The sequence below is a fragment of the Microtus oregoni genome, unplaced genomic scaffold (assembly GCF_018167655.1).
Source record: "Microtus oregoni isolate MIOR12 unplaced genomic scaffold, Mior012 000003F_ref0000135, whole genome shotgun sequence".
Lineage (NCBI taxonomy): Eukaryota > Metazoa > Chordata > Mammalia > Rodentia > Cricetidae > Microtus > Microtus oregoni.
In genome coordinates this window covers 33,862,960-33,888,213 of record NW_024543062.1, presented here as the reverse complement: position 1 = coordinate 33,888,213, position 25,254 = coordinate 33,862,960, and the positions used below count along the sequence as shown (strand labels likewise).

The following is a 25,254-nucleotide window of genomic DNA, read 5'->3' as shown; positions in this document are numbered from 1 at the left end:
ACCTTTTTGTAATAATTTCTCTCCAGGACACCGACTCAGTCATGAACTCTCTGAAGTTATCATTTGTTACAATTATGCCCCCAGTTTTGTCCGCTAAGTGTAGCAGGAACCTATGGTTACAAGAGAGTTCAACATGAGCAAACAGCACTCCTCTCTGAGAGAAGCTGGGCTATAATGAAATAAGAAAATAGCCACTTTAAACAAGGTTGGATACACAGAAGTCAGGTCCCGTCAACTGAAGATGGTTAAAACAATAAGCATCTCTGGAATTATCAGTGGGATTATAAAACAACTTTTTTCATGCAGTCTAGTTCTACAAAAAATAATTTCAACTGATTCCTACATTTTCTAGAACAGATCCACAGTAAACCGTGGTGACAATGCATGAAGACCTGAGCCGAGGACAAGCTAAAGGTAAGGGGCCTGTGAGATACTTCAGCTTTCAGTTGTCAGGGTTACTTGACAATCAGCTCTGCAAATTTTTAAGGAACAATCAATTTTCTGCTTTGCTTCAAGAAGACATCATCATTTTGGCCTAAAGATAGATAGATTCGCTCAATTACAAAAGAACGCGTGGTGACGAGGAGCCTTTTGTGATTTTAAACAAGTGGTAGCGCAGCTGGGATCAAACTAAGGGCCTGACAGGTGAGGCAAGCACAACTGGGGGCACAGTAAAGAAACCAAGATGGCTGCTCCGTGGTTGGATGGCTGGGGGAAGTTTTTACATTGTTGGATAAGAGAGAGAGAGCAGCCAGATGCATCTGGAAGGGTCCAGAGCAGAGAGAGAAAGCAGACTGGCTGTGGATACTTCTCTGGTGTGTTGGAGGGCAGGGGTCAGAGGAGACATGATGATAAAGAGAAGCTGAAAAGAATGAATATCGAGAGGGCCTTGTTTGCCATTCCAAGAGAGTGGTCCCCAGTCTGGAAGCATAGTGCAGGGGAGAGGGAATAGTGAGATTAGCAGGGGGCTCGGATATTCATAACACATACAAGTTACTAGGGACTGGAGGAGCCTAGAGGTTAGTTTTGGGCTTGCTATGTAACCACAGACATAGCCAAAGGAAGCGGCTCTTTCTGCTAGGCAGGAATGCTGCACATGGGAGCCTTCATCTCTGACAGCACTCCTTCTACAGTCCAGCTTAAGCAGACTGTATGACCATGACTGTCATTTTGGGGTCACCCACAACCTTCTGGAGAACTGGGAATCCCTTTGGACTTTATCACTAAACTCCTAGCCCTATGTGTGAGAGGGTCTTAACTGTCCTAGGTCAGCCTTGAACTAAAGATGACCCTGACCTTTTGGTGCTGGGATTTCAGGTGTGTTCCAGCACACTGGGTCTCATGTACACACAGTGATGAAAGAGAGTAAGAATAAAGTATTTTGTTTTGTTGCTGAAGATAACCCCTGTCTAAACCCTCTTAAAATATCTGTGAGTAGCCAGGCACAGCGGTGCACATCTTTAATCCCGGCACTTGGGAGGAAGAGGCTGGCAGCTATCTGTGAGCTTGAGCACAGCCTGGTCTACATAGTGAGTTCCAAGAACAGTCAGGGCTGCCTACTGAGAAACTATCTAAAATACAAGACAAAACAACAAACACTGTGAAAGGACTGGAAGTGTTATTTCTTGAGCACGAACAAAGACAGTGAAACCAAAGCCCCAATCACTGGACTCTAAGGTGCAGGCGGCCGCTCGTCTTCCCGGTGGCAGCGACTCCTAGGTGGGACTGAACACAACAGATTCCTAACTCTGAGGAACTTGGGGAAGTTAGATTTGTTTTTCTTTTCACCACCACCCTCACTCCCCAACAGGAACTCACAAATTCCAGGCTAGCTTAGAATTCACTATGTAACTGAGCATGACTTTGAATTCCTGATCCTCCTGCTTCTACCTCTAAAATGCTGGGATTACAGGTTGGAGCCACCACACTTGGCTAAGATCCTTGTTAATAAACATTTCAGTTCACTTCTAAAGGGCATGACTTGTCAACGGTGCTATGTGCATCAATAAAAGCAGATAGTGAGGCTTTCCACCAGGACACATAACTATACTCTCTGAAACCCAGAGAGCAACGTAAACCAAGAGGAAGTTTCATCTGCACGCCTGTTCCTGGGTTCGAATCCCTTGGCTGTGAGAAAAAAGCTGTGGTGGTAGAGGCCTGAAGGCTTTTCCTGTGCCTACTGACCTACTTGCTTTTCCACCCAAGCACTTCGGGGTTCCTGAGCCTGTGACGATGTGGACAAGAACTGCCCTTCCAGGACAGAGTCCCAGGAAAGCTCCCAACCCGTGTGCTGCCCTCCCTCAGCTCTCCTCACACGCTCTTTGACAGTACCTTGAATGCACCCCATCTAAGCTCATCTCTTTCCTATCGGTGAGGGAATGTCTGCAGTGCTCCTAGATCACCTCTTTCCCATTCCAGCACATAGCAGGGTGGGTAACACGTGAAGCACTGTCTTCACTGGAAGAGGTGGGAACACACAGAACAATGCAGAGAAGGGGCAGACAGCCCAAGGGCAACAGACACCATGCTTGTCACTACTTACACGACAACACCAGAATAGAGTTGCTAAAACTACATATCACTGGGGAAGCTTGGAATCCAAATTCCTCCTTTTGGGAGGTAGGAATCTCACCAGGTAACCCTGGCTGGCCTGAAATGCAGAGATTCACTCAGATCTGTGATTTACATAGTGAGTTATAGGACAGGGCGGCATGGTGAAACTCTGTCTCAAGGAGGAAAAAAAAGGATTAAAAAGGAAAACCAACTACATATATCTGCCTTTTCTCACTTCAGACATACTTTACTAAATTAAATAAAATCAAACTTAACACAATGGTGTCTTCTGTGCCATTCCTAACCCCATAGAATATATAAGCTTAGTAGTGACTTTGATCACGAGTTTTAAAACTGAGCAAGCAGGTCCCTTCAGAGTGCACACCAGCCTGGTGGCAGGCAGCTGGCTCCTCACCACCTCACTCCCACCTTGGGAAGGAAAACAGCCCTTCATACCTGTCATCATGAGAAGCGATCCGTTCTCCAAAGACCATCCGGGCAGGAGTTAAAGATAATATTCCAAGCTCCTGGAGCTTGGTTAAGAAGTGCAGTTCTGTTTGTGGAAGAAGTTGATGTGGGTTCAGTAAAGGCCATCTTTCCCAGATGTGTAAACAAATGGACGCAAACCCAAATACTTCACTTGGGGACTTGCAGAAAACCTCCTTTTCCTACTGACTCAATTTTACTAACTACCAGATCAAGTAGAAAAAAGAAAATCAATTAAGACTTATACTAAGACAAACCCTGCATAGGAACTGACTGGGTAGTTTTTAAACAAACAAACTAACAAATATTAAATTCATTTCCTCTTGAGACTAAACCATAAGCCTGTAATTTATCAATGCTGCCCTCAAGAACTCTTCCAAAGGTATATATGACAAGTAGAATACAGAAAGGGAAGTGACAAGAGTCCCCCAAAAGTGGGAGTGCAGAGGGGAAGAGCCCTCTAGATGCAGAGGCAGCAGCAGGAACAAACCGCTTTGCTCCAGTCAAGAAAGGCTAGCCTTCTCTCCCAATTAATCTCAGTTTTCTGTACAAGCCCGATTGTCCCAGGCACACTAGTGACAAGAGGGAGGGCTGATGCTCTTCTGTGGGAAAGCAGTCACAGGCAAGAGAAGCTGAGACCTAAGATTCCTGGGTTTGCATTTCCTGCCAAAGCAGCTGCCAGTGGCCTGAGCTGACCTGCCCACACTGGGGTTCCCTACCTTGCAGCTGCCCAGTGCACATGCAATAAGACTCTGCTAGGCAATGAGTGAATCTACCTAGCTCCTCCAAGACCTTCTGTTCTGACATCTCCCAGATAAAGAAAGCTGGAAACACTTGGAAGTGGAGTATACTGGACTGGCTTCAGCACTAGACTTCACTTCCTGTTTCTGAGCTGGACAAATGTCTCCCTCTGCCCCGTGCTACCTCTCCTTTCTAGGAGCCCTCGTGTGCTGTGCCTGCCACAGCCCCCCCCCCCCCCCATTTGTCTAGGATGACCCAGGACAAAAACAACCTTACGTTCTCTGGAGTATTTTACAACACAGTAAGTCCAAACTTCCTCGGGAAGGAGCGGAGGGCCAGAGCACTCGGGAAGGAGCGGAGGGCCAGAGCACTCGGGAAGGAGTGGAGGACCAGAGCAAAGGACCCAATGGCAAACAGAAATGATTCCTAATAAGCCCTCAGACTACTGGAAAGACGTTATCTGAAGACAGAAAACTGGCCAAGTAACTATTTTAAAGAAACATTATTTAAATATTCCAAAGCCCAACCTAGTGGAGACACCTAACTTCTCACAGCAATGCTAGCCTTCTACCCTTCCTAACCACTCCCTTTTATAACAACACTCGTCAGCTGAGAGACATGTCTATCCCAGGCCAGCCTCAGAAACTCTACTGTGTAGCCAAGGACGGCTCTGGCCCTCCACTCCTTCCCGAGTGCTCTGGTCCTCCACTCCTTCCCGAGTGCTCTGGCCCTCCACTCCTTCCCGAGTGCTCTGGTCCTCCACTCCTTCCCGAGTGCTCTGGTCCTCCACTCCTTCCCGAGTGCTCTGGCCCTCCGCTCCTTCCCGAGTGCTCTGGTCCTCCGCTCCTTCCCGAGTGCTCTGGTCCTCCGCTCCTTCCCGAGTGCTCTGGTCCTCCGCTCCTTCCCGGGTGCTCTGGCCCTCCGCTCCTTCCCAAGTGCTCTGGTCCTCCACTCCTTCCCTGGTGCATTACGGGTGTGCACCACCACACTGAGTTTTCAACTCGTATTTTACCAGACAGAAACTATTCAGAATTTCCTCATTCAATCTGTTGCCCACATGTGTGATTCTATTCTAAGTACCTTGTGTTGCAATTTGAAGCCAGTTCACTGAATACCTAACCAGAAATATGGAAAAGTCACTGGGCCTTACCTGTGACATTAGGATCATGCCTTGTTCTCCACTGTAGGACAAACACAGTGATGTTTCTGTTGCCAAGCTTCCAAAAATATTCAACTGCAATTGGATCCCACGGCAACTAAAGAACTTTTTCAGACCATGGCTGGAAGAAAGCAAGAACGATTTCATTAGGTAAAGGCATATGTAAAGCCTATGTTTACCACAGAGAAGAACAATCATACAACAGAAACAAGACAGACATGCTATTACTTTTCCAATGTGTTGTGTACTTTGCTGCTTTGCAGAGCCAAGTTAGACTTGCTGACTGAGTCCTTCCTGAGTCTTGGGTCTTTTCCTTGTATCTGACGAACTGAGTGCGTTGTTTTGGTGGAGGGCTGCAGGCTTGCTGTAAATATCTGTTTATTATCACAGGGGTTTCCAGTATAGTCTACCGGGAAAACTACTACTGTTTCTAACGTCTGTCTAATCATTGGCCTCTAAGAACCTTATCTTCTTTTTGTGAGATGGGGTCTCTGTAAGTCCATGAACTGACTTAAAGCATGTGATCCTCCTGCCTCAGCCCCCTGAAGTCTAACACACTGGGGTACACTGCACATCTAGCCTACTGTGACTCTGGAGTCATGTCCTGGGTGGGGCTCTGCTGCTGTGTGGGGTGCTGCTTGTTTACTATGTTAGGGATGAGACCCAGGTCCTCACATGAGCCAGGCTGGCATTCTTCACTGCCAGCGGACGTCTAAGAACTTGGGAATTTTGTCACAGATTTTGTGGCTCAGTAGCTGTGACAGTGCCTGTGCTATGTGCCTGCCTATGGCTGAGGACAGGAATTAAACATGTGACCCTGCTGTACTGTCACTGCCCAATGTCACTGCTACCTCTGGAGGTCTAGCTACCAGGTTTTTTTTTCTTTTTCTTTTATTTATTTATTTATTTATTTATTAATTAATTAAAGATTTCTATCTCTTCCCCGCCACCGCCTCCCATTTCCCTCCCCCTCCCCCAATCAAGTCCCCCTCCCTCATCAGCCCAAAGAGCAATCAGGGTTCCCTGCCCTGTGGGAAGTCCAAGGACCGCCCACCTCCATCCAGGTCTAGTAAGGTGAGCATCCAAACTACCTAGGCTCCCCCAAAGCCAGTATGTGCAGTAGGATCAAGAACCCATTGCAATTGTTCTTGAGTTCTCAGTAGTCCTCATTGTCTGCTATGTTCAGCGAGTCCGGTTTTATCCCAGGCTTTTTCAGACCCGGGCCAGCTGGCCTTGGTGAGTTCCCGATAGAACACCCCCATTGTCTCAGTGTGTGGGTGCACCCCTTGCGGTCCTTGCGTTCCTTGCTTGTACTCTCTCTCCTTCTGCTCCTGATTTGGGCCTTGAGATTTCTGTCCTGTGCTCCAATGTGGGTCTCTGTCTCTGTCTCCTTTCATTGCCTGATGAAGGTTAATATTCAGGAGGATGCCTATATGTTTTTCTCTGGGTTCACCTTCTTATTTAGCTTCTCTAGGATCACTAATTATAGGCTCAATGTCCTTTGTTTATGGCTAGAAACCAAATATGAGTGAGTACATCCCATGTTCCTCTTTTTGGGTCTGGCTTACCTCACTCAGGATAGTGTTTTCTATTTCCATCCATTTGCATGCAAAATTCAAGAAGTCCTTGTTTTTTACTGCTGAGTAGTATTCTAATATGTATATATTCCATACTTTCTTCATCCATTCTTCCATTGAAGGGCATCTAGGTTGTTTCCAGGTTCTGGATATTACGAACAATGCTGCTATGAACATAGTTGAGCATATACTTTTGTTGTATGATAGGGCATCTCTTGGGTATATTCAACTTCCTTAGCGATCAGGGAAATGCAAATCAAGACAACTTTAAGATACCATCTTACACCTGTCAGAATGGCTAAAATAAAAAACACCAATGATAGCCTTTGCTGGAGAGGTTGTGGAGAAAGGGGTACTCTCATCCATTGCTGGTGGGAATGCAAACTTGTGCAACCACTTTGGAAAGCAGTGTGGCGGTTTCTCAGGAAATTCGGGATCAACCTACCCCTGGACCCAGCAATGCCACTCTTGGGAATATACCCAAGAGAGGCCCTATCATACAACAAAAGTATATGCTCAACTATGTTCATAGCAGCATTGTTTGTAATAGCCAGAACCTGGAAACAACCTAGATGCCCTTCAATGGAAGAATGGATGAAGAAAGTATGGAATATATACGTATTAGAGTACTACTCAGCAGTGAAAAGCTCCCAGGTTTATAACTTAAAAAGAACAATTTGAAAACAAGATTCAAATAAAACTAACTAGAACCATGGGGACCATACTGAATGAATCAGAAAGCAGGGAAAAGGAAAACATGTAAGAAACGGGCCAGGACAGGTCAATCTGCAAAGGTTACCACGGTCGCTGTCCCACCACTCGGTTTCTGCCACAGCAATGTGACAACAGCCACACACAGCTGTAGATGGCAAATATGGCTGAGTTCCTAAGCACTTGAGACAGAAATGGGGCTGTATTTAGCCCAGTGTGTGACTTCTTGCTCAGAAGGCACACAAAAAATGTAGCTCCTAAGTCTGGCAGTACATTTCAAAACACAAAACCAGAGGCTGGATGGAGAGATGGCACATACTTTTTTCCCCTAACCCTAACCCTAAACCCTAAATCCTAACCCTAAACCCTAACCCTAACCCAAGATGGTGCATACTTAAGAGCACTTGCTGCTCTTGCAAACGGGCGTGGGTTTGATTCTTAGCACCTACGTGGCAGCTCACACCATCCGTAACTCCAGGGGATCAGAAGCCCTTTTCTGACCAGGCATGTATATGGCACACAATACACACACAGGCAAAATACTCATACACAATAAAAAAAAAATCAGCTGGCTATACCGCTCCACAGGCAAAAGTGCCACATGTGGACCATGGTGTGTGCACTCCCCCAACACAAACACACATAAACAAGTAACTAAGCAAATATGATTAAAAAACAAATAATCCTTTATTTTGTCTCAGGCAGTTAAATAGAGGTGGGGAAGAGATGTCCTTCCCACACACATCCTCTGCCAGGACTGACTTCCAGGTTCCCTCCACATTTGACAGATCAGAGAGAGCAGGCCAAGGCAAACTTCCCATAATACACACGCCAGCCAGCTCTTGCTCTTGGGTGGTCTTGTCCCTACCCATCCTGGTTGCTAAGTCTCCTTGTGTATCTTCCCTACCAGCCCCTCTGAGGGCTCAGTCTAGTCTCCTGTGAAGCCAGCCCTTCCTGTCTTCTCACTTCCTACCTTCTACTGTGCAGTGTATCAGAGTGGACTGTTGAGAGTGGGTGTGCTGGGGTAGACTCATTGCCCACACCTGGCCAAGGCCCTTCCACTCTCCCATAATATGATGCCAACCCTCTTTGCATTCCTGACCCTTGAGCGCAGAAAGGCTTGGATACACACAGGTAAGCTGCCAGGAGGTTGCAAAGAGTAGCCCACAAGTTCTCTTTGCTAGAGGATAAAGCCAATGCTTTTTCAGAGACCAATAAAGAAGAAACTATCAGCTGGGCAGTGGTGGCACATGCTTTAATCCCAGCACTCAAGAGGCAGAGGCAGGCCTAGGTCTCTGTGAATTCGAGTCCCGCCTGGTCTACAGAGCAAGTTCCAGGATAGCCAGGGCTACACAAAGAAACCCTGTGTTGACAAACCAAAAAGAAAAAAAGAAAAGAAACTATGAGATCTTATCCCAGAAAACACATGCATGCAAACAAACCCATGGCTGATATAGGAAGGATGAACCATACCAGTATGACTTGTTACTGATGAAAAAGAGGGAGTAAAAAAACAAATAATCCTTTATTTTGTCTCAGGCAGTTAAATAGAGGTGGGGAAGAGATGTCCTTCCCACACACATCCTCTGCCAGGACTGACTTCCTGTTCTCAAAGAATAAGTACTCTAATTCTTGTTCTTAAAGAATAAGTACTCTAATTGTTTAATACTAAGGATAGGCCTGGAGTTAAGGCAGCTGTTTTTTTGTTTGTTTGGTTGGTTTTTGCCCCTCTCTCAAGATAGGGTTTCTCTGTGGAGGTTTGGAGCCTGTCCTGGAACTCACTCTGTAGACCAGGCTGGCCTCGAACTCACAGAGCTGCCCTGCCAGTTCTAACATGAAGATCCTAAAGAAAGAGCACACATGCACACAGGATCCAGTGAACCTGCTTGTCCTCCTCTTCTTAAATCTTCAGCTGACCACACAGCAGGAATGGATGGGGACAGAGCTCCACTTGCGGTCAATGAAGAAAAGGAAGCCAAAGCAGATGGCAGGAATTCTGCTACCCTGGGTATCTACATTTAAAGCAACAGTAGAACAAGTAGTTTGCTGTCAGAAGCACCAAGGCTGCACCAGTTTTCAGTGCTCTCTACAGAAGATCACAGCATTTTCACTGTGAAGACTCCACAGTTAAACAGTGCTTCCAGGTTCGGCCTAGAGAATATATAGATTTATCTAGAAAATAAAACTACAGAAAAAAGAAATGAGGTTTGGGGTGTGACCAATATAGCATATGTGTGTGATCTGAGTTGAAGTCTCAGCCCCAGGAAGGGGGGAAAAGAAGAACCAAACTGCTGTATAATGTTAGACAGTGCAGTAAGAACTCTTCTTTTAAGCCTGATGAAGTGCGTTTATCCTTGCTGCTTCTGGTCTCTATAATCGAGACAGGGAAGTGCCAACTAGTGGTCTACCCTGACCTAGAGAACATATATTTACAGTGCACAGACTAATACCTTCTATTTTAGGGACTCCAAATAGACCCCAGCCTCACATGTAGGAAAACACTGAGCCTGGAGGATAGGTGTGTCAGCTCTTCAGGGAGATCTGAACTCCTGCCCCAGGCCTCTGGAGACAAGTTAAATTACCTGGCTATTTCTCACATTCTAGCAGTCAGCCCACATGTTTCAAACAGAGGAGAGCTGGGTGACACCAGCTAGCTAGCAGTGGCTGTCAAGCCAGACAGGGCAGTGCAGGGAAATACTGTGGGAAGCCCTTTCTGAATTAGCCAGAAAAGCACAATTTCCTTCTAGCTTCCAGCTCATAAAATAGCCGTGGAAGCTGCTCCAGAGAGACGAGCAAGCACAGTGGACACATGCGCAGTTCTGACAAGCGAACGGGCAAACCCCATCGACACAGACAGTCATCAAAGGAGACTGGTCAGGTGCTCTCATACTGTGATGTCGGCCAGACACTGCAAACATTTCCACTGACTCATCACCTGACTCATCACAGTGACGACTGAAACGACTGAAAACACATCCCCAGCAGAAGGCAGGCATTTCAGAACTGTTCGTGGTATATATGAGCTTCAGACCTCATGCTGGACCAAATAAACAGCAATCCGGGGGAGAGGGGTGCTGCTTCAGGGTAGTTCACACCAATAGACCCAATTCTTGCAGGCCTTGGATTTCCTTCTAAACTGCTGTAAGCTGGGCCAAATTGGTGAGGGTTACTCAGAAGCTCTAATGTGTCCAGTAACAAAAAGGTCTGAGCAGTCCAACCTCAACTCCTGTGGGAGACGCAGGCAGTCCTGGTGCTGAGGAGGAAGACATGGCCCCAGGTCTAGGTGTGATCCTGGACAAGGCTCATGTCATTTCAAGCTATACCTAATTCTTGCTCCAAGAAACGAGTATGAAGATTGCATTCCATAATAATAATAACAACAACAATGATAACAATAATAACATGCCAGGCTGAGAATGAAGCTCAAGCAGAGCATTTGCCTAGGGTGTCTAAGAACTAAAGTTCAATTCTTACTGCCAAAAAACTTAGGAAATCCTTGGTCTCAGTTAAAACACAGTCGACACTGGTGACACGAACGGCAAGCAGGCCATGAAGTCACAAGTGGTGACAAGAAGACAGTAAGAAAGTCCTAGTCTTCTTCCTGGAAGCCTGCCATGTCCAGAGCCTGCGGCTGAGGGGTTTAGAGAAACAGTCTACCTGCACTCACTACTGATGGGCTGTGCAAGAGTCAACCATCTCCACCTTTAGGACTCTCTTTGAGGGGAGTCCTCCGAGCACTCAGTCCCCAGCATCATGCAGCACACAGGCAGCTGATCTGAAGATGTCCCAACTCAGAGTCAAGGCCTACCCATACTGGCAATTTCTTCTCTCAGAAAAAGGGTTAACTCTGATTGCTAACTGTGGTGGTTTGAATATAAATGACCCCCAAGGGTCTATAGGGAGGAGCACCATTTAGAAGGAGTGGCCAGGGAGTAGGTGTGGCCTTGTTGGAGGAGGTGTGTGACCAGGGGATGGGATTTGAGGTATCAGAAGCTACAGCTAGTTTCTCTGCCTGCTTCCTGTAGATCAAGATGTACAACTCTCAGCTCCTCTAGCATGTCTGCCTGCACGTCACCATGATAATGGACTGAACCTCTGAACTCTACGCACATCTTGTTTTCCTTTAGAAGAGGCACTGTGATCAGAGCAACAGAAACCCTAAGACACTAACATTCCAGGTGGACCTACATCCAATTAAGTGCAACCGCGTCTTAGGGTAACATCCCTTTTCAAAGTGTTGTTCTTAAACCCAAACATCAGTAAATTCAAAGGAATGTTAAACCCTCTAGAAAGAATCAGTTTTCAAACCTAGTGAGGGGCTGGAGAGCTGGCTCAGCGGCTGCCAGCACGAGCTGCTCTTCCAGAAGCTGCAGTTCAGCTTCCAGCACCATGGCCAAGCAATTCACGGCCACCTGCAACCCCAGTGCCAGGGATTCAACACCCTCTTCTGACCTCCACGGGCACCAGAATGCATGTGCACAACCTCCCTGTACCCCTACCCCATATACATTAATAAAACTAATGTCTAAAGTAATAAGGATCATAATTAGTCTCACCAGTTAAGAGTACTTACTGTCCTTAACTGAGTTCAGGTCCTAGCACCCATGTCAGGTGGTTCACAGCTGTCATTCCAGGTAGCATATATACACAGACACAAACACACCTCCACAATCAATAAATAAAAAACAATTAAAATATGTATACTAATAAAAGCTTGCATGCTCAGTTTAAGTGATAATCACTGCTTTTCAAAAGGGATGTTGGGAAATATGTGGTAGTGTTTTGGGTTGTTATGTGCCTGGGAAGTACACTATGGGCAGACTGGAAGAAATCAGATATGTAACACAAGCTGGCATGATCAAACAGTGATATACATTCTAATAGTGAGCAATACTAGTTACTACTCTAAAAAAGTTGATGGATCAGCTAGCAAAGTGTGTGCTGAACAAGCATGAGGACTTGAGTTCAGATCCCCATCACCCATGTAAAAAGTGAAGGTGGTGGCACACACTTGTAATTCAAGAGAAATAGACAGGAGGAATCTTGGAGGTCCCTAACCAGACAATCTAGCCAAACTGGTAAGCTCCAGCTTCAGGGAAAGAACCTAACTCAAAGACAACAACAAAAACGGATTAAAAAACCAAGGTGGAAAAACAATCTAGGACGATGGCCAATATTAACCTCTGCTATCCATACGAGCACACACACTCATGAACATGCAGCATGCACACACAAACATCGTTAACATACGTGCACACATACTCATGAACATACAGCATGCACACACAAACATCGTTAACATACGTGCACACATACTCATGAACATGCAGCATGCACACACAAACATCGTTAACATACGTGCACACACACTCATGAACATGCAGCATGCGCACACAAACATCGTTAACATACGTGCACACACACTCATGAACATGCAGCATGCGCACACAAACATCGTTAACATACGTGCACACATACTCATGAACATGCAGCATGCACACACAAACATCGTTAACATACGTGCACACATACTCATGAACATACAGCATGCACACACAAACATCGTTAACATACGTGCACACATACTCATGAACATGCAGCATGCACACACAAACATCGTTAACATACGTGCACACATACTCATGAACATGCAGCATGCACACACAAACATCGTTAACATACGTGCACACATACTCATGAACATGCAGCATGCACACACAAACATCGTTAACATACGTGCACACATACTCATGAACATGCAGCATGCACACACAAACATCGTTAACATACGTGCACACATACTCATGAACATGCAGCATGCACACACAAACATCGTTAACATGCTCAGCCTTAGCTCATCTGTGCTCTTACTGCTTGAACATCACTCTGAGAAATCTTTGCACATTAGCATTCCTCAAAATCACGACTTAAACTCTATTTCCTCACTCAGCTTAAGAACTAACAAGGAGGACTTGGAGCCGGTCTTGTACTACAGGTACCCAAATGGGTCTTACAGTTTTACTTAGATCAATCTATGTAGCTAGCTGTGGGATATTTGCTGGGTTTGCCCCAACAGAGCTGCCAAAACCCAAAGTAGATGACAAGAGGCAGTACTGCTTGGAAATGAGGATACAGGTACAATAATAGTTTTACTCCCTGCTTTGACATTTTTCAACTTCTGGTCCCCCAGCCTTGACCTTCCCAGGGCTGAGATTCAGGAAGGGGCCACCAAGTCCAGTTTATATGGTGCATGGGATAAAACCCAGGGCTTCATGAATGCAAGGTGAGCATTCTACCAACAGAGCTACAGGCAGCCCCAGTGCAAACTGCCAAACTTATACTATCTAAAATGGTGGCACTTTTTAAAAAATTTTGACAGCAAAATGTAAACATACAGTTTATTTAAAAAAAAAAAAGAAAACCAAAACAGTGCTCAGGCTAGCAAAATCCACACTGCCAGGCACAGTAGCACACACCTTTAAAGCCTAGCACTGGGAAGGCAAGGGAGGAGGATCTTCCTGACTTGGGGGCACGTCTGGGTTGACATAGCAGGCCAGCAAGGGCTACATAGTAAGACTTTGCCTCAAAACAAACATGGCAGGTGCAGAGGCCCATGCCTATAATCCCAGTACTGAGGAGGCAGATTGGATCTTTTTTGAGTTTAAGGGCAGCCTGGTCTTCACAGCAAGTACCAGACTAGGGCTAGATGGCGAGACCCTGTTCCAAAACAAATGATAACACACCAAAAGCTGTCAGGGCAGACTTCAAAGGTGGGTTGGAGGATGGCAAGCAAGCTGAAGATTCCAGAGAAGACCAAACAGTCTGGCTTCCAGTCCTGTATCTTACTGCTGTCAGCAGCCATGGTTCCGTGCTACCCTATGGCTGTGGACTTTAACAAGGGCAAGCCAGGCACAGTGGCTGCTGGAGGCACCTCACCAAACACACCAAGTTCATATGGGAGGTGTGTGGCTTGCTCCCCATCAGCAGTGAGCTCTGGAGCTGCTCAGTGTAGCCAAGGACAAGCAGGTCCCAGAATTCATCAAGAAAAGGACAGATGAACATACAGCCACACCAAAAGCAAAGGGGGGAGAGGAACTGAGCAAGAGTTCTCGCCACCATGAGGAAGGCAACTGCCAAGATATAAAGTCCCTTCTTCCTCTGAGTAAGAAATACTTTCAGAAAACATGGCATGTATCTTTGATACATCCTGAAGTATTTCTGGATGACACCTGAGATCTCCTTTGAAGTACACAAAGGCTAGTGAGGGAACTCAGCAGCATGGCATTTGCCTAAAGTCAGAAGAGCCTGGCCTCCACTCCCAGCACCACAGGGGCAATAAACAGAATAAAATAAAGAAAATAAAATCCCATAAAAGTGGGTTTAAAGTTGCAGATGGAACAAGATTGGTCATGAACTAGTAATTGTTGGGGCTGAGTGAGAAAATCCAGGAGAGTTGCCATACCTTCTTGTTATATTTCTTTGTAACTTTTAATAAAAAGAAAAACTAGCAAAATAAATAAATCATTATGTAAAGCTGACTCCAGTTCCCACATCAACAGAGAAGGCTCACAACTGCCTGCAAGTCTGGCTCCAGAGGATTCAATGCATTTGTCTGGCCTCTTCCAACGGGCACCTGCAAACATGTGGAATGTGTTCACACAAATGCACAGTATATACATTTAAAAGAAAGAAGAAAGACAAGAAATAGAGGTGGCTGGAAAGAAGGCTCAGCAGTTAAGAGAGTTTGCTACATTGTAGAGGACTTAGGTTCAGTTCCCAGCACCCTCACCTTAGCTCACAGCTGTAACTCTAGTTCAGGGGATCCACTTTCTTCTTCTGGCCTCCTTGGACAGCAGACATGCATGTGGTGGGCATATAAAAATGCAGAAAAAAAACTCCCATGCACATAAAATAAAAATATGTGCCCATAATTTATTTTTCATGCCCGTAACATAAGCACCAAGAGGCTAGGGTAGCAGGATCGTGAGTCAGAATGTCGCCTCCCCAGCATCTTGAGATGAGAAGCCTACAGGGAGACAACACAGTGCTGGAGCATGCGCCCTCCTCACATAAGGACCCTGTCCAAACGTTAGGACCAGAAACTTCAGGACATGAGTTGACCTTTTCAAATTCCTAGAAAGTGGTCATACAGGCATTCAACAGAGAATGTTATTCTCAGAATTTAGCATCTGTAGGAGCTGGGAGAGATAGCTCAGCAGTTAAAAAAGGCTTGAATTCCATTTCTAGCACCCATATCAGGTGGCTCAAATTCATCTACTCACAGGGATCTGACATGTTTTCTGGCCCCCATGGGTACTACATTCATGTTTACAAATTGACTTTCAGACACACACATACACTTATTGAAAAATAAAAATAAGCCAGGTGGTCAAGAGGCAGAGACAGGCAAATCTCCGTGAGTTCAAGGCCAGCCTGGTCTACACAGCTAGTTCTAGAACACCTAAGGATACACAGAGAAATCCTGTCTTGGAAAATCCAACACACACACACTTTAAATTAATTACTTTTTTTAAAACATTTTTTCAGGGAAGCTGAGGCAAGAAGTACTACAAATTAGTAGCAAGCCTGGGCTCTAAGAGACTGTCTCACAAACAAAAGACAGCAGCAGGCAGCATCTCCATTCTTGTACTGGGAATCTAACACAGATTTCAAAGTCTAGTTTATTTACAGTTGCACCCTAAGTGCCAAAGTGAGATGTACCATGAAAATATAGTCTTTAGCATCTCCTACCCACAGCAACGGGGTCAAGCAAAAGCTTAGAACTCCAGAAGACCAAATGCAAAACCCTTCCAACCAGCCAGGCGGTGGTGAGACACACCTTTAACCCCAGCATTCAGGAAGCAGAGGCAGGCAGATCTCTGTGCATTCAAGACCAGCCTGGTCTACAGAGTGAGTTCACAGAGAAACACTGTCTTGACATTCAGACCAGCCTGGTCTACAGAGCGAGTTCACAGAGAAACACTGTCTTGACATTCAGACCAGCCTGGTCTACAGAGCGAGTTCACAGAGAAACACTGTCTTGACATTCAGACCAGCCTGGTCTACAGAGCGAGTTCACAGAGAAACACTGTCTTGACATTCAGACCAGCCTGGTCTACAGAGAGAGTTCACAGAGAAACACTCACTGTCTTGACATTCAGACCAGCCTGGTCTACAGAGCGAGTTCACAGAGAAACACTGTCTTGACATTCAGACCAGCCTGGTCTACAGAGCGAGTTCACAGAGAAACACTGTCTTGACATTCAGACCAGCCTGGTCTACAGAGCGAGTTCACAGAGAAACACTGTCTTGAGTGCACACACCCATGCTCGCACACAGTTCTCAGATGTGGTACCAGCTCTCCTTGCTCAAAAGGACACCTATCAACTAAATTCTGGTTTTAAAGGACATATCTGCTCTCTTGTCTCACTTATACACCCGTGCCTCTCCTGTACAACCAGGACACTTCTCTGTCCCATTCTTTCTGGCAGTTACTGACTCTTCCCATGGCTAGCCCCATTCATAGGGCTGGTAATAAGTATATTTTTTTCTCCTAGCCAGCTGTCTTCTCATCTCCCTCAAGGAACTGCTGCCTGAGGTCTCCAGGATGGCAGTATACCGGATGCCTCTCCAACCACACCTCTCACTGAGCGTGAGCCCACCAACTCCCAACTCTCCCTTCTCCCACGTCGGTGCCCCCTTTATTCAAGGAGTCTGGGATGTTTGGTTGGAAGCGTCACCCCAGCCTCTCCCCCTGACATCCATATTTACAAGAAGTCTGAAATGTTTAATTGAAAGTTCCATTCCAAGCCCCCTCCCCGGGAGTTGCTGCAGTCCAAACTCCATCTCTGAGAAAACCATCCAGCAACTCCTCCCCAGGGAGGGTCAAGACCACTCCCACAGGCTATTTAAACTACCCCCCCCCAGAATGAACACATTGTCTCCCTGGTTCTCCTTCCCCCTCTCAGTGTTTCTCTGGAGGGCCACCCAGGAGTGCTGGCATCCATTAAACCTGGGCTTTTCTAAGTTGGTTTGATTTGGTCTGATTTGGATTATTGCATAGGTGAAGAAGTTTGTTGGGCCAAAAAAACTTTACAGTCCCCATTATACAAAGAAAATGGTAGCTCAGAGAAAGTCAGCTCTTCTCCGGACACAGTAAGGAATTGGTCATGCCCAGATTCAAACGTTCATCAGGAGAATCCATTCAAACCCTAATTCCAAAGTTTAAAAAAAAAAACAAACAAAACAACAACAACAACAAAAAAAAAAAAACCCCAAAAGCAGACTCACTACTCACTATAGTTACCGAAAACATTGTTCTGAAAAAGACCCTAAAGACATACCTCAGTTCCCAAAGAGAGATGGGTGATCAACAAGTAATGTCTGTCACTGGTGCTGCCAAGGGAAATAGTAGAGTGTGTCAGATATTCATTATCCTTTCACAGACGTGCACCGAGCACATTTTTCTCTTCCACCAAGGAGGTTACATGTCACAACATTACAGAAAAAAAAAAAAGGCACACGTGAGGGATGACGATCCAGGATGCACACGTGGGGGATGACAATCCAGGATGCACACTTGGGAGATGACACCCTAGGATGTACACGTGGGGGATGGCAATCCAGGATGCGCACGTGGGGGATGACAATCCAGGATGCACATATGGTGGATGACAGCCCAGGATGTACACGTGGGGGATGACAATCCAGGATGCACACGTGGGGGATGACAGCCCAGGATGCACACGTGGGGGATGACGATCCAGGATGCACACGTGGAGAGGTCGAAGGACCGCCTTTCAGGAACCTGTTTCCTCCTTCTACTGTGGGTTTCAGGGATTAAACTCACCACCAAGTTTGGATAGCAAGCATTCTACCTGGTGAGCCAAGTGGCTTGTTTCTCATTTTTGTTTCTTTTTGTTTGGTTGGTTTGTTTTGGTATGGTTTTAGGTTGATTGGGTTTTGGTTTTTTGAGACAGGGTTTTCTGGCTTCAAATTCAAAGAGATCTGAGTGCTGGCATTAAAGCCCTGTGCTGCCACATTGGCTCCAAATGTTTTAATAAAATAAGGAGTGCTTCTTTTGTTGGGCTGACTTGGCAACTCCGCTAACCCTGTCTCAGAAGCCCCGCTGAATGTCCCTTCCCAAGACAACACATCCCTCCACCTCATAAACCAGTCACTCTCCAGTGTGTGCCAGTTTTAATATCAAAATGGCATCTTACACAGATGCAGCAACAAGCATGAACATCAAAAGACCCAGTAACTGTGGGTGAATCCACAGAACAATCCAGGCTTTACAGCAGGCTTCCAGGGCCCACACTCAGCATTCCCCAGCAGGAACAATTCACACGTCTTTGATGAGCTGTCATAAAACAATGGGCCCTAGGACAGATTCCAGAGAGGCCGTTGGGGGACCCTGAGGACTGCACCAGGGTTCCCAACCTGCCACCAGCCCACCCTGGGGCAGAATCCACAGTGGCCCCTCCCTCCAGTCAGGCTGTAAAGAGATATTGACACCTTCAGACAGAAGGCTGCTCTGTTGCCTATAGACTCCTGCTCAAAACAAGCCTAAAGTTCAGTAAAGGAGAGGAGGAGGAGCAGCCCAGGAACAAATGAGAATGCGCCTTCAGTGACTCGACTTTCTCTAGTCATACTCTCTTCTCCCACCCCTCATGCATGCACACACACACACACACACACACACACACACACACACACACACACGCACACACCACTGTCAACATCTCCCACCTCCAGATCTTCTGGAGGAGGCATACACCATTGGGGCCTGGGGCCTGTATTAAGTCTTAAGTTCCTGTCACCTCTGTCCCTTGCTTTCCAGGTATCTCTCATGAACCCCAATGAGGGTTGAGGGTGAGCACTATGAACCCTGCTCCTTCCCAGTTGGACCAAAGGGTCTTCCTAGTGACCAGAAGTTCTGGTGCAGTCTAGAATATGGGCCGGACACACTGCAAGCTCCTCCCTGCTGGGCTGAAGAGACGGAAGTAGCCTGAAACCCCAGCCCCACCGCCGGCTCAGACCATATGATGAGGTAGGCTGACAGGCCGGTGGACCCCACAGATCTGTCTCTAGCGCCTTAGTGCTCGAATTACAAGTGCAGACCACATCTGGCACCCCAAGGATGAAGCCCGCGTTTGCTGGCAAGGCCTTGGATTTGCCCCATCCTGAGCCCCTCACCTAATACGCTCCCCCAGAATCTGTTTCGATCCTCTCTGATCTTGAGCTACCAGGGGCTTGTACTCAGCCGTGCCCTGCCTATCGAGGTTTGGCTGGTGTGACGCCTGTTCTGAGAGCTCTCCCCCTGCCTGCCTCACTCAAGCTCTGTCCCACCACACAGAATTTCAGCTACTGAGGACAACTAGTGCCTTCGATGAGAAGGCTGCGGTCCAGTCTCAGCAGCGGGAGTAGAGCCTGGTGCAGCGCAGGGTCCCAGCAGGGCAGCCTCAGCTGCGTAAGCTCCTGGGCATTGTGGGTAAAATGAAGCTGAGCGGCCATGAGAGGGCAGCCAACGGTGCGTCCCAGCCCTATCTCGTATGCTAACCCACCTCCCTAAGAGGCATCTCCTCCATTTCTGCTGTAGCTCTGGCCTCCTGCAGGCTCGCTGGTGGCTGGTTAACTGTTGCAGTGAGTCCTAAACCCATGCAAAAGCAGTGCTCACAGCACCCACTGACCCAGGCAACCTGTCTCTGAGGCCACCCACAGGCCCAAACAATGTCGCTGAGCCTCCAGTATTCTAGGCTCTGACCTGCAGACCAGACCAACTTAGTGAAACAAGACCCTCTGGCCCCCCTCAGCCTGGTGTCACACCCCTACTACTCCCGTTCCCCAAGGACTTCCCTTTGCTAGCCACACACCCTCGCCTCTGTGCACCTACCCTGTGTAAAAGAGTTGCCTTAGAAGAGTTAGAGAAACTGGGCTTTTCTAGGGTGGGAGTGGCTGGAGAATTCACAGCCCTTGTGCATTTTTCTGTCTGGATTTGGTGTTTATAGGGACAAAGCTCTGTAAGTCTCTCAAACAAGGACTCAAAGCAGACCCTGGTCTTGTCTCTAGCGATTCTGTAAATAACAAATCCTTTGAGAAAATCAGACAGGTGTCTTAGGTGGAACCTATGAGCTACCTCTGCTTACAAGGACTGAGGCTGTAGTTTCCATGAGATAACAGCCCCTGCAGGTCATAAGATTATGGGATTGGGTCAGTGGCCACACCTCTAGAAGGCTGACTGTAGGTCTGACCCCACTGACATGCTCAGTAGATGACAGTATCCTTTCTTCTGGCCTGAGCCACACCCCAGCCTGGGTACCACCTTGATTGACATTTGGAAGCTCTGACTCAGAGCAGTCATGGGATCTACTCTCATTAGCTACGTTCTCCCCACATCCACCAAGCTCGGAACCTATACCAGCCCCTTCCCGGCCATGCCGCCATCCAAGCCATTAGTGTTGATAGCGGGAGGAAAGGAGACCTGTTAGAGAGAAAGCCACAGCCATTCATTTCTGCCGAAAGGAACAATGAATTAGTCCAGAGGAAGGGTAGTTAATGGGAGCCGGCCAAAGCCAGGCCAGGAACCTGAGCCCATACCGCCGCCCCCCTCCCCAATAGGCAGGGCTGGCTGTTAGTGGTCAGCCCCTGGGGCAGCCATGGAGAGGCAGGAATCAGCTGGGTAAAAGCTAGTTAGTGCGAGGGAGTCAGAGGTTAGCCCAGAGAGGCCATGAGCCTACTGGAGGTGAGGCATGAAATCACCTCCAGGTGTGGCCCTGGCTTAGCAGCTGGCGGGCTCTGGGGGAGGCTGGCTGGGGCAGAGGCATGAGCATTAACAGGACAAAACACAACAGCTGGTATGACCTCCCCAGTGGCCTTTGGGCCCTTGGGATTCATGTCCGGGCACCTATATCCCTTTCCATAGGCATTTCCACACCTGTGCACCATGGCAGCTGGCAGTCTGTCCTTCCTAAGTGTGGGTCCCTCAGGCTCACTGCCTACTGGTCACTGACCATCTCTTCTCAGACTGCAGTGTCCGGATGCCATCTCCTCAGGCTTCACTTGAGGAATGCCTGACTTTGTTGTGTGGCTTCACGGGGAAAGGCCCCTTCACATACTTCCTACTTAGGAAACTCTCACTTACAGCTTCCACAGAGGGCATGCCATTCTGTCAGCTTGAGGTTCAAACATACACCCTCGAGGTCCTGTATAAGATGGCCAGTCCCTGGGTTCCTAACGCTTTCTACCTGGCCCAAATCACAGAGGGCCTAGGCTAAGTAGGGCCCGGTATCGCCCACTCTAGATACACAGGCCCCACACTGGCTCCCACAAGATCCCCTGGTCCCATCCACTCCTGGTGGCAACCAGTCCTGTGCACAGAGGAGAGAGGTCATGCTCGGAGCCCAGCGTCCCACGCCCACAGGACAGCCTCCTCCTCCTCCTCTGGGCATCACTAATATGGTTGTCCCCTGCCTCAGACCTGGCCTGGTCAGCCCAGGGACATCTGTTTGCCAGAAGGAGGGACCAGCCCCCAGGAGGCCCAGAGCTCGGCAGGGCTGGATTAAAGAAACCTGTTAGTAGGTCAGAGCACAGCACAGCGGACAGGGTACCTCAGCAGACACACACAGGAGCCACTAGGAGAGAAGAAGGCAGCAGGGGCCGTTAGTTAGTTAAGGGGCAGCGGGGTGCAGGTGGGGTGCCCCAGGGTTAGACAATTAGTAATCAAAAGAGTTTGCCTATGAGAGAGAAAGCTGACAAGAGAACAGGAAAAGATTAGGGTTAGGGTTCAAAGCATGTGTCTGCCTCAGGCAGAAGGGTCTGTGTGCAGAACACCCGAGATCAGGGGATGGACATAGCACCAAGTTCCCTGCAGCCTGCCCTCACCCTGTCTTTTTCCATTTTGAAGTCCCTGCTGGGCAGCAGCACCTCCGCTGCCCACCACAGGCATCGAGGGGAGTAGAAGGGTCCCATTCCACCACGGAGGGTAGGCGGCTGGTACACAGTCCCCAGCAGCAGAGTTGGTGCGTCTCTTAGCGTGCCCTGCCCTGCAGGATGGGTCTGCACAGAGATCCCAGGCCCCAGGCAGGGCTTTCCGCAGCCTCATCTGCCCCAGCCTCTGGGAAGGCCCGTGGGCTGCAGAGTTAGTAGGGTTTGGCTGCCGCAGGGTTAGTAGGGCATGCTCAGGCCAGGTTAGTGGATTAGTCGATTGACAGAAGGCCAGGCATCTTGTCACGTGCCACAGCGTCCTGGTCGAGCCCTGAGTTGGTTAGTAGGTTAAATCACACCATGCACCCCACCCCTTCAAACCCCACCACCACCATCAGAGACCTCCTGTCCCCACCAGCCTGGGCATGGGGCCTGACCAGGGCAGGGGGTCTGCCTCTACACCCCTCAACACACACCCCCTCCAGGAATCAAGCTTGACCTCAGTGACCCCTGCTGGAAGCCCAGAGCTTCCGTTTCTCTGCTGTGGGTTTCAGAGCCCCCACAAACACTCCAGCTCTGCTGAAAATGTCCTTTGCTTGACCTCAGGGCAAACCCCCTTCCCTGGTTGTAGCCAGGATCTTCTCACGCGCACACATGTACACAAACACACAGGCGCACACACTCATCAGCGTCTTTTCCACCAAATATCTATCCTCCCCACCCCACCCCAGAGCTGCCATGCTTGGAAATGGACATCTCTCCCATCGTCAACTCCCAGGCCTCTGGCTGCTCCCACGGGCCTGGCCTGCCTTCCTCTACAAACACTGCAGGGAACTGGGCTGAGACCCCTCTCACCTCTGGCCCCTTCAATTTCCTTCCTTCCCAGGCAACCCCAAGGTGCCTGCGCATTCCCTGGTTATACCACTTAGCACTCTTGGCACTACTGATGACCAACCTGTCTCCCAGCATTCTAGACAGGGTTTGGTAAGAGAATAATTCTGTAGGCAGAAAAAAAAAAAAAAAAAAAAAAAACAGGAAATGTTTCATCCTATCCCTCCCTGAGTATCTGAAGCTTGCTCACTAGTGTTTTCTGGGCTCTGAAAAATCCCGCTTTTTTGCTTTAATTTCTTCCCAAGGGTACTCAGTTAAACCGTACCTTTCTCAGCCTCCAAGGCCCTGGTAGGGTCAGCCTGAGTAGGAAACCCCTCCAGAGTGCCAGAGCTGCGGTCTCTCCCTTTCGGGGCCTCTGTTGACTGCCCATCATCTACCCCTTCCTGGGCAGTTTCTCTCCCTGCTGATTAGGAAATCCCCAGTGTCTAAAGCATGGCTGGACAGCACCAGCACACTGGCTCACAGCAAAGAACCAGAGTGGACTCAATATTGGCAGCAGGAAACAGAGTTCCTTCCCTTCTGGAAAACATGGAAATCTACCAGAGAGACCAACAGCAGCCGCAGCCCCAGGCTTGTCAGGAAGACAGACATGGGTGACCCAAGCAGCAATGCCTCTGGGTCAGAAAGCCCCCTACCTACCCAGATGGGCCCTCAACCTAACCTCCCCAAATTTCCACATGGGCATGATTGTATGGAACACCAGGCACAGGACCCCTTGGAAGCTGCCGGGGCCACCAGGAGAGCATATGGCCCACATGACAAAGTGGAAATGGAGGCTGGTAGAGCAAGGTGATTTGTATAGCAGAGGGTGCCCCAAGACCTGAGCTGGCTCTGCACTGGCTACAGCCACCATGTTCCCAAGACACCAGGCACAGCAGCCGCAACTGTGGGCCCATCTGACATTCATCGGTTCCTCCCAATATGGGAATTCTATTCTCTAGCTACTTATGTTTGTGAAACAACCCTGTCAGAGTCCAAACTGTGTCCCCGAAGAGGCACAGGCTGGATTCCCCAGCCCCAATGTGTATGGAGAGACAAAGTGTGCCTAAGCTCAGAAGAGGTCTTAAGCCTGGGTCCTCAAATGACTGTGTCCTTGTGGGACAAATCCCAGGAGCCCACTGACTCTGGACACAGAGAAAGGCCACATGAGAACATAAAGATACTTCTGGCACCTTGAACTTGCTCTGAGGGCCTCAAGCCTGGGGGTGTGAGTCTCTGTTGCCAAGCCCCACAGCCCCTCTTGCCCCAGGGAGAAGGCTTTCTAGGCTGTCCTGAAGAAGGCCACACACTGTAGAGCCGTCTCCTTCAGGAGGGACTGTGAGAGCCGTCTCCTTCAGGAGGGACTGTGACCAACAGTGGAGAACCGACACAGGGGTTACAGTAGGTCACCTCACCCTGAGAAGGGGTGCAGGTGTCTGCCAGCCTCAGTCCCTCGGCAGCTACTGGACACAGATGGAGGTGAGGTCTGGGCAGCCCTGTCTCCTGGGCAAAGGTTCCGTAGCCCCTGCAGGGTATAGTCCACTCTAGTGACTGAGGAAGCTGGAGATGATATGGCTGCCAGTAAGCCTCCCTACTGGGTCTCCTTATCTCAGGACTCACCCTTTCTCTTTCCAGGGTCCCCTGCTGGCTGCCCAGAGACTAGCCACTCCTCCCAGGCCAGGACTGGCAATCCTCTCACCACAACCAGCAGGTAGCTAAGCCTCACCCAGGAAGCACCCAAACAGAACCACCATTCAAGCAGCAAACAGACGAAAAGAAAAACAGACAAAAGACAGACATCAGGCTCCTCCCCAGCAGCTCCTCCTCCATGCCCATAAGTCCCTGCCCTACCCACAAGTCCTTAGGAGTGGGCTTAGCTCCACCCCACCTCCAGACACTGGAGGAAGATTCCAATCCACATGGGATCAGAAAGGGCCTCCAGTGCCCTCTCCCACTCTCCCACCCTGGATCTGTTCATCAAAGGCAGGGTGGGTACTAAGTAATGTATCTTCCAGAAATGGCCTTCTCCAGGGGCCTCCATTTCTGGCATTGAAAAGGACAGCATCTTCAGGAAGACAGGTTCTTCTCCATTCCATGAGGTCAAAATCCAGGGCTCCAAAGCAGACCAGGGTCTGGAGACATCTGGGGGAGGCACAATGAAAGAAGGTGAGGTACCCCAGATAGCCCAATCTGCAACCTGTGCTCCCAACACACACAGGACGAAAGGGAGAG

At 48.4% G+C, this 25,254-nt stretch overlaps 1 long non-coding RNA gene across 9 annotated transcripts in view; it reads right to left on the bottom strand.

The window, feature by feature from the left end:
- Positions 1 to 25,254, bottom strand: part of LOC121445145 — a 41,181-nt gene that overhangs the window by 9,080 nt on the left and 6,847 nt on the right. For all 9 annotated transcript variants that reach the window (XR_005973892.1, XR_005973893.1, XR_005973876.1 and 6 more), the window contains 4 exons: positions 17,571 to 25,164; positions 4,931 to 5,060; positions 3,010 to 3,106; positions 3 to 110 (listed from right to left, as the gene is read on the bottom strand). This is a non-coding gene — a long non-coding RNA (uncharacterized LOC121445145). The remainder of the gene's footprint in view (positions 1 to 2; positions 111 to 3,009; positions 3,107 to 4,930; positions 5,061 to 17,570; positions 25,165 to 25,254) is intronic.